This window comes from Palaemon carinicauda, chromosome 19, assembly GCF_036898095.1.
Source record: "Palaemon carinicauda isolate YSFRI2023 chromosome 19, ASM3689809v2, whole genome shotgun sequence".
In the NCBI taxonomy this organism is placed as follows: Eukaryota; Metazoa; Arthropoda; class Malacostraca; order Decapoda; family Palaemonidae; genus Palaemon; species Palaemon carinicauda.
The window spans coordinates 76,081,401-76,094,825 of record NC_090743.1 but is presented as its reverse complement, the minus strand read 5'-3'; the positions used below and the strand labels follow the sequence as shown (position 1 = coordinate 76,094,825).

The window sequence follows — 13,425 nt, the reverse complement described above, 5'->3', positions numbered from 1 at the left end:
TCTTCACCTTCCCAGTAGCCACGAACAGGTTCCTAATGGTTGGGCGGAGGTTGGAGGTCCTAATGAGATACTTATGCATTGCTTGGACCGGGCACAATCGCAAGTGTTCTGGGTCACTTGTTCTGGGTATGGTGGGGACAGCGAACTCCTCAAACCGGCGGTCTGCCACCGCCAGGTTCTGTGTTTTGGCTATGAAGGAGGGGATGTACCTGAACACCAGCTTCTTAGACCCGTAATCGTGAGAGCTGTCCGTTGAGAGACCATGGAGCCCGCCAACTCTCTTGGAAGGGGCCAGGACTAGGAGGAAAACCATCTTCAGCATGAGCTCCCTGTCTGCGACCTGTCTCAAGGGCTTAAGGAGTGGCTTCTTCAGCGATTCGAGCACCTTGGCGATGTCCCACACAGGGGCTTGGAGAGCTAGCAGCGGGCATGACTGCTCAAAACCTCTTATGAGCACCAAGAGCTGCTTGGAGGACCCTATGTTTAGCCCTTTGAGGAGGAAGACCTGTTCCAACGCCGCTCAGAAGCCTTTCACAGCCGGCACTGATATATCCCGGTCAAGCAGTAGATGGACTAGGATGTCGGCTATGATGGGGATCGATATCTCTCCTGGCACACCACTTCCCAAAGGTAGCCCACTTCACTTAGTATACGACCTTTGAGGACTCCATAAGGTTACCCGCCCTCTATGCGGCAGTCCTCTTGGAGTAGCCCTCCTTCTTAAGCAGACACTGTACAGTCTCCACGTTCGTAGGGAGAGGCTTGGTAGTCCTTCGTGGAACCTCAGGAAGTGCAGCTCCCTTAGCAGATCTTGCCTTACTGGAAGGGACCACAGACGCTCTACTGGTAGCTCCAGAAGGTCTGGGAACAGTTCCTTTTTTTCGGCCCACAACGGAGCTACCAGTGTCATTCTCATGTGCCTTGTCCTTCGAAGTGTGTTGATGATCTGATGGAGCAAGTTGAAGGAGAAAAAAAAACACACATCTAGCCCATCCCACAGGTGTTGGAACACGTCTCTTGCTGCCGGGTCCAGTGCTAGGAAACAGAAGACCAGAAGCTTCACATTCAGTCTAGTAACAAACAGTTCCAGGCAGGGGGATCCCCACTTCTCAAACAATGCCTTCGCCACCTCCGGGTGTAGAGACCATTCGGTCCTCAACCCTTGCCCTTTCCTGTTGAGTCCATCTGTGACCATGTTACTCTTCCCCAGAATGTACCTGGCTGTCAGGGAGATGGTGTTGACATCGGGTTTATTCCCTGAAGTGAATTTTAAAAGAAAGTCATAAGACTTAATAGTGGATTAGGAGTGAACCATCCAACCTCTGACGTCCTCCTCCACTCTAGGGCGAGCCAATGAGGGAATGGTCTTCAATGCTCAGCAGTAAGTCAATACTCCAGAGCTGCTTCCAGCTCAGATCCCGACCCTCAACCTCGTCATCGTGGTTGAACTTGTTCCGAGTATTGGACTTAAATTCGTCAATCGCACTTTAGAATTGTTCCTATGTAGTATGATAATCCCAGGACAGGATCTCTGCTGCCAGGTTGTGGATACGACGGGATTGGAGGTCCCCTTGCTTCTTGATGTATGCGATGACAGCTGTATTGTCGCACATCTGGGCCACTCTCCTTCCCACCAACGAACTCCCAAACTCGAGGAGAGCCCTCTGAACTGCTAACAAATCAAGCTCGATTATACGGCGGGCCTTTTCCTCCAGAGACTAGAGTCCCTCGGCCGATTGATCTGGAAGATGTACCCCCATCCCTCCTTGGATGCATCTGTGAATAGAAGAATCTCCAGAGGAGGATCCAGAAGGAAGACCCCAGCTACAGTGTTTCTCGGGTCTAACCACCACCGAAGAGCCTCCCTTGTTAACTGGGATGGGGGTGTCTCACTGAGGGGTGCTTTGTCAGTAGGACTCGTACCGCTTTCAGGTCTCACTGGACTGGACATACCTTCAGTCTCCCCTTGGGGACGAGCTTCTCCAGGGACGATGGAATCTCCGTAGTATAGAAATGCCTGTGCTTCACCTCCAGGAAGAGCAACAACCTCAACACATTGCTACATCTAAGCGCACCCTTTGATTCCGACACCGCCGAGGCGATACCCTTCAACCTCTCTCTGATGTCCTGGGAGAGAGGTAGGGCCAAGGAGGGCCTTGCCTCCTTCGGGCGCCATACTAGCGCTCTAAATGGGTGGAGTGCCGCTGTGACTGTGCGGGGGAGGGTTCCAGATGATCATTAAGCCTCCGGATGAGGCCAAAGACCCTATGGAAGGTAGAAGTCTCTTCGCCTACTCCATCCTCGGTGTGGTCTCTCGACCCTACCTCGGGAACAGAAGCACACTCTTTTGTCACGGGCCTGCTGCTCCGGGGTCCATGGGCCAGGGAATGAATGTCCCAGTGTTCCGCCCCTCCGACAAAAGGGGGCTGCATGCTGGCCTTCCTCCACCCAGCTACGCTTCACGTCTGGGACACGGAGTTGTAAAACAGCGGGGTGAAGGAGCGGCGCTTCCTATCTCGGTCCTCTGTTCCCACTTGACGTGCTCGAGTCAAGGCGGCATCAGCGGTAGAGTACTCCTCCCACAGGGAAGGGGGAGCAACATCTGCTGCTCCCCACGTTGGCAAGGGGCCTCTCGGTGGGGACCTGAGCAGGGTTCTGGGGACACACGACCAGGTCTCTTGCACCCACGAGGAGAGATCGTCGCTTGTTAGCCGCTGAGTGGAAGCTGGTACCGCCACCAGTTTCCCGAGGCCGCACACGTGGTCTGCGGATAGAAAGATGGTGGCCCAGTATGAATGGAGGTCTGCTAGCCAGGCTGTGTGGCCCAAGGTATGGGGCATGAAGATGGCAGCCCAGGCTGGGCTGGCAAAGATGGCAACACCTGAGCGGAGGAAGCCTGGGCCGCTTGGGCGACACGTGGTGCAGCTGGCCACGGCGGGAGCGCTGTCCTGGAGCAGGTGCCCACGAGGAGAGAATGGCGCCTTGTTATACAACCTCCCAAGTTCCAAACACTCTTGTTTATTTTTACAAAAATACTGTATGTGACACTTGAATAATGCCCCAGCTCTGAGAAAACTATATAACTACCAGACAGCAATATATAAAAACACTGAATATTCAAAGGTCTGTTACGTACACTCAAAACAAACTGGGTAATTATCATTAAGAAATATTCAAAACAACCTCTTACTTCGATTCTTAAACAGGGATACAAGAGAGTTCTGTAAGAAATACTAGTGATCAAAATAATACACACTTTACATAAATAAATATATTCTACAAAAATTACAATATTTTGAAAGAATTTACGCCAAAAATAAATCACTCAAAATATTAAATCTGAACAAAACTTAAACTAAGACAAGGAAATATTACACCCTGAAAATTATATAATCACTTTACTCGAAATATCAAATCTGAGCAAAACCTTAGGCTAAGACAAGCAAATATTACACTCTGCAAATTATATAATTACTTGTTTCACTGGAAATCAAATTTTACACAAATATTAAATCTTGATAATTGATGAAAATAGTTAACATTTAACTCTAATGATTAACCTCTTATAGAAATTACATAAAGTAACTGATAAACTTACAAGTTTTTAGCTCACGTGAAGTAATCAAACAGTTAAGCCAAAATAAATACACTTCACGTTTTTGCACAAACCTAACAGGACCAGTTACAAAAATTTATATAATATCAGCATTTACAAAACACAATAAATTTGGAATCACCTTTAAAGTTTCTCTAACGTTTGGACACACTACAGGCGATATATGTTGGGTAAAGACTTGTTCACTTTAGAGGGGACACACACATGAGGTTCTTGAGAGAGAAGATGTTGGCTCTTTCACAGGACAGGCTGGTTCTCTTCTGCTACAATGCATCCCTGGGGGAGCATATATATTGACTTGATCATTCTAGATTCTTCTAGATCAAGAGTCTAGAAGCTTGGGTCCTGGCTCTAGCAATGCTAAAGTTGCCAATGATCATGTATCAGAGGCCTACTAACGCACCAACGAGACAACTCTCTCTCATCCTGCTTTGCCTACCTTCCTCCTCGAAATAATAAAAAAAGACAAAAACCTACGCTGGGTTTTTCAAAAACCTTCTAAACACGAGGCAAATATAACACTTGCGTAATCTCTCACAAATATGATGCAATACCATAAAAAATGACAAGCCCTTGTTCATACCTCGTATGGTTCGTATAGCACACTTAATCAAGATTGCATAAAACTTCGTAACAAAATACGTGAAATAAAAAGTTAATTCTTGAAATAATGTAAATTTACATATACTGACTTGAATGAAAAATGCATTAAAATGAGCGACGAAAGTCTTACGCAATTTACATACAATTATTTATACCTACATGAGAGGAGCTCACCTTACGTGCTAGCTATACACCTCTTAAACACACAACTGAAATACATGAATAAAATATTTATCCTACACTAGACCAGTTTTGTAAGAGTATATATATACATATATATATATATATATATATATATATATATATATATCTGTATATATATATATATATATATATATATATATATATATATATATATATATATATATATACTTCACCATTATAACCCCATTCTTCCACTTATACATATATGCAAACATACATAAGAGGAGCTCACCTTACGTGCTGGCCATAGACCTCTTAAATACACAAATGAAATACATGAGTAAAATATTTACTCTACACTAGACCAGCTTTGTAAGGATATATATATCTACATATATATGTATATATATATATATATATATATATATATATATATATCTACATATATATGTATATATACACATATATTTCCATTACCATTGTAAGCCCATTCTTCCACTTATACATACATGCAAACATACATGAGAGGAGCTTATCTTACGTGCTGGCTGTACACCTCTTAAATACACAAATGAAATACATGAATAAAATATTTATTCTGCACTGGACCAGCTTCGTAAGAATATATATATATATATATATATATATATATATATATATATATATATATATATATATATATATATATATTTACATTTCCTTTACCATTGTATCCCTATTCTTCCACATATACATACATGCAAATATAAATCCAAAACATCCACGTTTAGGACTGCATTTGATAGGAAGGTCAACCAGTTATGAAAATGAACATTAATACAATATACATTATTATGTTAAATTTTCAAAAATATATCTTCAATACTAAATTCAACGTTATATACTAAATATAAGACTCAAATAATATAAAAGAATTACTAAATCAATTTAAGAGAAAGAATAAATGCATATAAAATTTTTTAAACACATCAATTGACAGAGCACAGTTATGAAAAAATTTATAAGATCAGTCAATCAGTTTTAGCATAATCAGAATTAATAAATCTTTGTTATGGAAGAATGTGAAGGGAGGTATTCTTGTCCTTAATTTTCCACCTTAGTAATTGAAAAAAAGGGATAAAAGTAGATTATATATAAGGTAAAACCTCTCTCACCAATCGGTAACGTTCCTGCCTGGAAATCTGCTTGATGGGAGTTCGAGACCCGTACAAGCTGGATAGTTTCTTGTGTTTGGAACCTCGCCATCTTTGTGAGCTAGGGAGTCTATAGGTCTACGTGCCGAGTCATCAAGAGCCATCGTGTTCAGTCTCTAGGGCATTGTCGTGTCCCTTTCCCCTGTCATTCACGAGCAATCTTTAAACCTAGTACTGTAGAAAATACTAAATGATCCTAAACAAATAAATGCGACATCAGGAGATGCTTAAGCTGTTTACTGTAATCTTATATATATATATATATATATATATATATATATATATATATATATATATATATATATATATATATATATATATAAGTCCTTAACATGCTGATTTAAAGAAACGCTTAAGAAAATTTCCTCATTTGTATGAAAGTTTTCCTTCATTGCAGAACCAATTCATCCACACGCCAAAATCTTCTCATCGCAAAAAGACTAAAGTTTCTCATCTGAAAATTCGTCATCCTTCGAGACGAGACTGTTAAACACTTCGCGAGACCATAAAGGCGAAGCGGTTCATGAAAAGTTTGAATTCAAATGACGTTGTCAGTACCAGTTGGCAGCGAATATGATGCTTCGTCGCATGTCGATGTCAAACTAACGCTTGTTTGTCTTCCTGAGACCTGACCTGACTAATGTATCAATGGTGGGTCGTTTAGCAGTTTCGTTTCGACTCGGGAGGAGAATATGAAATAAAAATCAGTTGGAAAATGTTCTCTGCTGGTATTTTCGGAAATAGTGTAAAGTGGGGATAGATATCTGGAGAGTTGATAGAATAAAATGAAACACATCCGAGAGTCACCTACTACAAAGCATGAGAGATTTGACGATAAAGCATGGAAATAAACGCAATAAATCTCTAGATACTTAATTTCATCATCTGTATCAATATATCGTTTATGCTTGTCGTCGTCCAGTCCTTGGTCAGCCTCCTCTCACGTATGTCCCTAATCGTAATCTGCTGATTGATGGTACAGTATTTGGTTCACGTCTCTGGGCAATGGGTTATGTCCCTTGCCCTTTCGACATTCTCCTACATTGCCATAATGTTTTTAATCTACCGTGATCGTTTCGTTAGAGAGAGAGAGAGAGAGAGAGAGAGAGAGAGAGAGAGAGAGAGAGAGAGAGAGAGAGAGAGAGAGAGAGAGAGAGAGCAAAAAATTATCACCCAATGAGTTTACTTTCAGTAATATATGAAATATTTGCAAAGATCATATACGGCAAAATGGAGAGAAAGCTAGACTTTAATCAGCCAATAGAGCAGGCAGGTTTCAGAAGCAAATATTAAACAACAGACCAGATCCATGTAATTAATCATTTAATGGAAAAATCAACTGAGTATGACAAACCTCTACGTGTGGCATTTAAAGTCTATGAAAAAGCTTTTGGCATTTAAAGACAATGAGTAAGCTTTTGATTCTTTCAAAACTTTAGCAGTAATAAAAGCCCTTCAAAGACGAGGAATATCTGATACATATGTTAGAACACTTCAAAGATATATATGTATGGGTAGTACAGCAATCCTAAAACTACATCAATTTAGTAAGAAAATTCCAATTGAGAAAAGGAGTTAGACAAGGAGCCCCTATCTCTCCTGAATTATTTACATCGTTTCTAGAAGAACTTTTTAAGAATTTAGATTAGGAAAATGTAGGAATTAACATTAATGGGAAATACCTTAACATCTTTTAAGATTTGCAGACGACCTAGTTCTATTTAGTGGATCAGGAAGGAATTGCAAAAGATAATATAAGATTTGAATAGAATAAGCAAAAATGAAATGAAAATGTAGAACACAACAAATGAGGGTTAAGGACGTACCTCTAGAGATTGTTAATGAATATACATACTTGGGACAGTCATTAAGGGTTTTAGACAGAAATCAAAAGAAGGATAAGCATAGGATGGAGATCTTTTGGCAAACAAAGGAGATAATGAAAATTAAAATGCCCCTTTCTCTAAAAATAAAACTATCTAATCAGATGTTCATACCAGTATCACTTATGCATCAGAAACTTGGAGCCTTACTGTCTTAAAACATAAGCTAGTTACAACTCAAAGAGCTATGAAAAAATAATGAGGGGAATAAAACTAAGAGACAGAAAATATCAACAAAGATACGAGAGCAAAGTAAAGTAAAAGATATTATAACTATAGAAAGAAATGGACATGAACAGGACATATAATGAGAAAGACAGATGAAATATGGACTAAAAGAATCAGAGAATGGGTCCCTTAAGATTGCAAACGAACATTGGGAAAGAAGAGAAGACGGTGGATTGACGAGCTCAGAAAATTTGCTAATATACAAATACATAGCATATATATATATATATATATATATATATATATATATATATATATATATAAATATATATATATATATATATATATATATATATATATATATATATATATATATATATATATATATATATAATATATATATATATATATATATATATATATATATATATATATATATATATATACATAATTTGCTAATATACATATGTACAGTATATACATTTATATATATATATATATATATATATATATATATATTATATATATTTGTATATATACAGTATATATATATACATATATATATATATATATATATATATATAAAACACGCACAAACACACATACATTATATATATATATATATATATATATATATATATATATATATATATATTATATATATAAATATATCTATATATATATATAAATATATATATATATATATATATATATATGTATATATATACACACAAATTCCTGTGTATATACCTGTACATATGTATATATTTATATATATACATATCTATACATATAAATATATATATACATATACATATATATACAAATTCCTTTGTATATACCTATATATATGTGTATATATATGTATATATTGTATATATACATATATATATGTATACATATATATATGCATAAATATATATATATATATATATATAAAATTTATATATATATATGTATATATATATATATATATATATATATATATATATATATATATATATATACTATTATGCAATTATATATGTACATATATAATAGTCCTTTGTTTATGTATGTAAAATTACACACACACACACACACACACACACATATATATATATATATATATATAATATATAATATATATATATATATATATATATATATATATATATATATATATGATGTAAATACATACATAAGAAAAATATCATCTTACTCTAACATGGAAATGCATGTCAACAAATATCTTGTATGCGAGAAATTGCTTTAGAATGTTAATTCTTATAAAGAATGAGTTACTAAATATAAGCAATTTGATATATTTTAATCTTTCATGAGTTATTAAATTTATGTAAATTAAAATTTTTTCATCTTTTCTGAAATAGAAGATAGACAAGTAAATTTTCGGCAAAAAAGTGGGGAGGGGGGCTATAGCCATCCCCCTGCACCCCTTACCCTTACGCTCATATGAGAGAGAGAGAGAGAGAGAGAGAGAGAGAGAGAGAGAGAGAGAGAGAGAGATCTTATTGGAAACGTTCCTGCCTTACGTTCTACTGGATGGGAGATCGAGTCCCACTCAAGCTCGATACTTTCTTGCAGGGTCCTGCTCTCACCATAGTACTGTTATGGAACAATCGAATAATCTTCAGCAGGAATTTCCACAGACTTTCCTAAATAAAAGAATTGTGGCCTTAGTGAGCTATAAAAAAAGGCCATATATATGCAGTTCGCAATTTTACTCCCAGGATGCCTATCAAGTAAATAGCTGAAAAGATTAAAGAGGGGAAAGGCTACAAGAAGAAAGTCGTGGCTTAACAGTTAACACCCACAAATTAAAGGAGTGATAATTTGCATAAAACACTATACCATGTCTATTAGTCTGGGGAATTGAAAATCCACAATTATATACGTTGTATAATTAAAAAATGCTGAAGCTTTCACACTTTTTATAAAGTGCTTCTTCAGCTGTAGAGGCCCTTTGCAAAATGTGCGAAAGCTTCTGCATTTTTTAAATATACAACGTATATAATTGTGGATTTTCAATTCCCTAGAGAAGTGATGTTATTTTACCTATAAACTCTTACAGTGGTAACAAGACCTTACATACCAATACCGATGGCGAGGTTATATAAATTCTTAAACATGATGATTTGGGTGGAATTTTACCCCACATTATTATTATTATTATTATTACTATCCAAGCTACAACCCTAGTTGGAAAAGCAAGATGCTATAAGCCCAGGGGCTCCAACAGGGAAAAATAGCCCAGTGAGGAAAGGAAATAAGGAAATAAATAAATGAAGAGAACAAATTAACAATAAATCATTCTAAAAACAGTAACAACGTCAAAACAGACATGTCATATATAAACTATTAACAACATCAAAAACAAATATGTCATAAATAAACTATAAAAGACTAATGTCCGCCTGGTCAACAAAAAAGCATTTGCTCCAACTTTGAACTTTTGAAGTTCTACTGATTCAACCACCCGATTAGGAAGATCATTCCACATCTTGGTAACAGCTAGAATAAAACTTCTAGAGTACTGCGTAGTATTGAGCCTAGTGATGGAGAAGGCCTGGCTATTAGAATTAACTGCCTGCCTAGTATTACGAACAGGATAGAATTGTCCAGGGAGATCTGAATGTAAAGGATGGTCAGAGTTATGAAAAATCTTATGCAACATGCATAATGAACTAATTGAACGACGGTGCCAGAGATTAATATCTAGATCAGGAATAAGAAATTTAATAGACCGTAAGTTTCTGTCCAACAAATTAAGATGAGAATCAGCAGCTGAAGACCAGACAGGAGAACAATACTCAAAACAAGGTAGAATGAAAGAATTAAAACACTTCTTCAGAATAGATTGATCACCGAAAATCTTGAAAGACTTTCTCAGTAAGCCTATTTTTTGTGCAATTGAAGAAGACACAGACCTTATATGTTTCTCAAAAGTAAATTTACTGTCGAGAATCACACCTAAAATTTTGAAAGAGTCATACATATTTAAAGAAACATTATCAATACTGAGATCCGGATGTTGAGGAGCCACCGTCCTTGACCTACTTACAATCATACTTTGAGTTTTGTTAGGATTCAACTTCATACCCCATAATTTGCACCATGCACTAATTCTAGCTAAATCTCTATTAAGGGATTCACCAACCCTAGATCTACATTCAGGGGATGGAATTGATGCAAAGAGAGTAGCATCATCTGCATATGCAACAAGCTTGTTTTCTAGGCCAAACCACATGTCATGTGTATATAGTATGAAAAGTAATGGGCCAAGAACACTACCCTGTGGAACACCGGATATCACATTCCTATAATCACTATGGTGCCCATCAACAACAACTCTTTGAGATCTATTACTTAAAAAATCAATAATAATGCTAAGAAACATGAAAAGCTTATTCAACACTGGTCTCATATGTGAAAGAATGGCTCGGGAAAAAAAATCGCTCTAAACCTTAGGCACTGATGTAGATAGAAGTCGTAATTATCATTTACTGAAGACTTAGGAACTGGATTCTTTTTCAGATATAAGGTGATACACAAGTTAGTCCACAGTTTGGATTTATTGTAGAGAAAACTCTGGGTGCTATTAAGTATTTAAATTATATGACCTAATTTACTAGGAGGTGTGGAATTTCTTCCTATATGTGATTAAAGCTTTTACACAGATGAGTAAACATGAGATTGAAATTTCAGGAGATACATTTGAACGTTTACAGATACAAGGATTGCAAATACGAGAATATAAGTTCTCTTTTTAACATTGATACTTAGAATGTAATCTTTCTTACATGACTTAAAACAGAAGAGTAAATCCACGTCATGCTGACCGGGGATGGAAGAAAACTAGATATTTATTATTTTGGAAAAAAAAATATATGTTCCACACAAAGATGTAACAACACTAAAGTTAGCCTTTCTTCCAAAGTACCTGATATGGGGTAATGTTTTGTCAATCTTTGAACAGACTAGTTGGGTTTCATCCGAGTTCAACACCATACGTTGTTATCATTGTTGTTTTAGTTTTCTTTGAATCCTCTGTTTTAGCATAATATAGCAAAATGTATAAAGGCATCTTTATTGTTTTTCTGACTTCTATATAACTGTACTTTTTCCAACCTATTTGAAAAGATTTTGTGCAATGGCTCTCTTACAGTCGAGTTAGCATAGCCTATGAGTAAGAGACGGTAGTTCATGCCAGAAAACTCTTACAACTATTACTACTAAATGGGACAAAACTGGAGATCACTGATCTCCCAGAGAGAAATAATCTCTTCAAAACCAAACTGTTGAAATGTCATCGTTGTCATGATCCCACCTCATATCAAATCTGAGAGTCTAAAGTAGGGTACTAAATCTAATTTTGTATAAAAATGAAAATCATAATTGTTAGAACTATGAATATTTTTCGGCGGTCGTCTATGTTATGTGGTGAAATATTTATTTTTCTAATTACTACAAAAACTGAATGTTTAATACCTGGCAATATAAACCAGCTCGCATATGTATGATGCACTATGTTAGGAAATGTTAAATGATCAGCAATGCTGTGCAAGTCTCGGCCACCCACCCATACTAGTTGGTTTGCTGTAAGGGATTCAGATAAAAGTCTCCCACCATACCAATCCGCAGTTGGCCAGCTTGGTGATGAAAACTGGCCAAACCCCCGACATGAATAAGGACATGTATGAGGCCTTTGTCCTGCAGTGGACTAGAAACGGATGCATTTGATGTTGTTGTTGTCGTTGTATGAGCACTCGCCAACTGCGCTATCATTCCAGATGTATGAAAAAAAGCTGAATGGAGGAAATACAAAAAAAAAGACCACGATATCGAAAAATGATAACGATGTGAAAGTAATATTACGGTTCAAAGACCAAGGAAATATATCACGAGTTCCCTTGTTCCTGCGACTCATCACACACGGCGTGCCTTCAGCAAACCTCCAGGGGCTTCAACTCGAAATTTGCGAAGACCTGAATGGAACTATCCTCCGAATCCTTCGAAACTCTTCCAAGGCGTCGAATGTCTCTCGACGCCCAGGAACTAAAGGGAGGACATCTCTCCCGAGATATGCCCTTTCAAAAGAATCTCGAATATATCTCGCCATTAAATCAAACTTGAATCTTCACAATGGTATATTATATTGCTTCCACGTGCGTATGTTCACTTTGAACTGCATCATAAAAAAAGTATTTTCGTCATATATTTACGAAAGCTTTTAAGCCCTAAAGAAAATATTCTTTTGTGGAATTGACTGTCTCTCCCGAGGTTGGTTCTCGCGAGTCCAAACTGGCGTCTTGCAACTGCCATTAAAAGATTGTCATTCAAATGTCAGGTCAAACTGAGAAGAGAATTGAGATGCAATGGAATGGGCATGTAACAAAAGAATCAGATTCCAAAATGGTGATTTTTCCACGTGTATTATTTTGGCCGTTTTAGATAAAAGTCTGAAACGCTCAATACAAATAAAAAAATGTATGAATACATACCCTCTAGTCTCTCTCTCTCTCTCTCTCTCTCTCTCTCTCTCTCTCTCTCTCTCTCTCTCTCTCTCTCTCTCTCTCCTCTAATACAATCTTACTTTCGTGATAGAAATCGGTATATTTTATTTATTATAAAAAAAAAATATTATAAAAGACGAGTTCATGAAAAAATTAATGCTAATACAATTATTACTTCATTTACAGATTTTAAAGCTCTCGAATTTAGCTAATTATTTGAAAAATACCATCATATTGGCAATGCAAATAAGTGGGAAGGATGAACAAGAGGCAATGTTACTCCACTATGTAAATGTGTCTGTGGT

General features: G+C 36.8%; 1 pseudogene; it reads right to left on the bottom strand.

The window, feature by feature from the left end:
• Positions 1-1,334: 1,334 nt before the first annotated feature.
• LOC137659380 (small nucleolar RNA U3) lies at positions 1,335-1,516 on the bottom strand (annotated as a pseudogene).
• Positions 1,517-13,425: the final 11,909 nt, after the last annotated feature.